We start from the raw sequence: 3,213 nt of genomic DNA, 5'->3' as shown, positions 1-3,213 counted from the left end.
TCAGGGCTTTTTTTGGACAAGTTGCAGATGCATGCCAGGCTATCTATATTAAGTATGCCACTCTTTTTGGCCTGCCCTCTGGGTAGGTCTAAGTGGAGGTTCGCTTCTCTAAGAACCGAAATTCAGAATTTTTTGTTTTGTGAAAGTCCTGAATTTTATGATTTGGCCAACTCCCCACTTCCTATTCCTTTCCCTTGAAATCCTCTACCTTTTTCTCTACAGACACACTCTCCCTCTCCCCCCCCCCATATCTCCCACAGTCTTCCTACACACCATCTCCATTTCGCTCAGGCCTTATGAATGATTAAATATCGTTCACCTTGTTATATAAAGTATGCCACTCTATATTAAGACGTGCAAGAAAAGAAGCCAAAGCAGAGTTGGATTTTGCAGAATCTATGTAAAAATGTTGTCTCCCTTTTTATGATGTAGCTAATATGTAACGACAATGATCTGAAGGACTTCACCTATTTTCCCCAACAGGAAAGCAGTCACATGAAACACTGTTTCAGCAAACTGAAACGGCATGCATTTCCAAACTGTGAAATGCCGTTTCGGAAGCTTGCACTTTACTCAAAAACCTGAACAGGGTTTTTGGCTAGTACTACTAGATGTTTTTATTTTTTAAATTTTAGTACTAGATTAAGCCCCAGGGGCACTTCAGACTGTTATGTCTTTTTTGATGATAAGTACGGAGTATACTTTTGCAGCTGGCTGATTTTAAGGATTGAGCTTATACAATATGATCATTCATTTGACACAATATCAATTGAGTATCCAAACCTACATATGATTTCCTCATAAATGAATGTTGTTGTAGTTCTTGTAGTGCTACCTCTTAAAGTCTTTTGGTTCAACCCTTTTAGTAACTTAGTTTATTGTTGCGACAATGTACTTGTTTTTGTGCAAGTTGGGTAACCCCTTTGAATGGATCCATGAAATACAAACCCCATTCTTGAAAGGGCCCCAAGTGAACATGGAATATTACTTTCCAAATTGAAATCAATGCCCTTAAGATGGGTGCCTTTATGACCAAACCTTTAAGTGTTAGGAAAGCCTTTTGCTTGCTTTGATTCCACATAAATTTCTCTTCTTTTGAAAAGAGTTGATATAAAGGTTCTAATGCTTGTGCAAAGATTTTGATGAACTTTCTGATACTTAGAATTTATATTCTTTGGCTTTATCATCTTCTTGATTACCTCACTCTTTTCTTTCATTGGTCATGATTCCTTCTTGAGACATGTTGTGACCCAAAAGGATTCTTGAGAACATATAAAATATAGATGAAAGGATTAATTGAAATCTATATTTGTGAAAGACCTTCCTAAGTTGTGCCAAATGGCCTTGTTTTACTCCATATAATGAGAAACCATCTAGAAAGATTATTAGAAAATAATCAAGCTATTCTTGAAAGATTTTGCCCATAAACCTTTGAAAGGTTGAAGGTCATTCTTAAGCCCAAGTTCCATTACCCTACTTTCATAGAGTGGGAATGAAAGTAGTTTCTCCATGTCTTCCTCAACTATAGAAATTTGATTATATTCACTCTACCCACCCATGATTGAATGTGTTTCATGCCCTACAACTTTATGTAGAGTGGTATATATGAAGTTGAAGGGGAAGGATTTGTGATTGTTTATTTCTTTAGTTTTTTGTAATCCTTTAGAGACCCTTTTTCTTAGGTACTACAACAATTAGAAACAACTAATCACTCCAATCTATAGGATAAATAAAACTCACTTGCAATAATTAATTTATCTTCTACTTAATAAATGTGGCATAATTAAGATTCATTTATGTCTTCGATGTTAGTAGAGTGGCTTTGAGTTTGTTATCATGATGATTTGGTGTTGAGACAATGAAGCCAATATTCCCTTCATATCCTTGTGCTCTATGCAAATATATCCATGTATTTCATGAAAAAATGGGTTTCTTTTTATATAAAGGATTCATTAATATTGCATTTATCTTTATACGCTTAGGTTTTTCCTAAGTATCAAGGTTGATTTTTCTAGCTTTTGGCCTTCAATGATGCCTCCCTCATGAAGGTGTATCTTAATTGTTGTTGCTTCTTCAACTAGCTCCATGATATCTCCATTAAGGCTCGATGGAACATGCTCTTCTAGCTCTCTAATTACTCATCCAACTCCACTTTCACAATCAATAGTACCCTCAGGAACATATACATAGACAATAGCTTTTCCTCTAGAGTCATAGGGATTTTCACATGTGGCTCTAATTCTTTTTAGGGTTTTACTATAGTTTGAAGGTTTGGCGAAGGCCTTGATCTACCTTTCTTTTTCCTTGATCGTCAACTCATTGTTACTTTAAACAATCTTTAATCATGAAGAATCTTTGCTATCTTAATCCATGGGTGGCCTAAAAGCATTAAGTAGGCATTTTCTCCTTCCATTTAGATGACAATAAATATAACGGTGAAGTAAAAACCACTAATTTTACTATATACGTCCTTTATTATCCCCACTGGATCTATTAGTCTTTGATGACAATAAAGATAATGGTGAAGTGGAGACCATTGATTTTAATGTAGACATCCTTTATCATGCCTATTGGATACACTAGCCTTTGATCTACCATGCTTATTTATAAAGGATAATCATATTTTTAAGGTTTAGCCTTTTTCCAATTGATTTGGAAGTGATGTTCACACTAGAGCCTCCATCAATGATGACACCCCAAAATCAAATTATTTTCCAGCTTCACATCAGTAATGATAACAATTTCATCGCATGTTGGGCTTGTTGGAAAATTTCCCCCCTCTATTGAATGCATGGTTAGAGATAGTCATAGAAGAACCATTGACAATCACTACTATAATATGGTGCCTTTCTCTATGCTCTGTATTGACAAATTTTTAACAAAATTGACGGGCATCAGTTTAAGTGTCAAAAAAGCCACCGCAGGAACAAAACAAGATGTAAACATTGAAATAACAATCAAAATAAGCCTCAATAGATAGGTAATGCTTATTTGAAGATAACATTTGCTGCAACCTTACAAAAATTTCATGCCTCACTTTGACAAGATACATTTTGATTTTACATAGTGTATTGCATGGAAATTGTATGTAAAATCTTTAGTCATGAAGGAGCTAATTTAAACCATAATATATTTAATGAAGGCATGAACTCTTGAAAGATGAGTATAGCAAAAAAATTATATTTTGCGTAGCTAGTTATTTTAATCTCTAGA

The sequence above is a fragment of the Dipteris shenzhenensis genome, chromosome 4 (genome assembly GCF_047967505.1).
Source record: "Dipteris shenzhenensis isolate YYH24624 ecotype China chromosome 4, Dip_SZ_1.0, whole genome shotgun sequence".
Lineage (NCBI taxonomy): Eukaryota > Viridiplantae > Streptophyta > Polypodiopsida > Gleicheniales > Dipteridaceae > Dipteris > Dipteris shenzhenensis.
Note: the sequence above shows the minus strand (reverse complement) of the source record.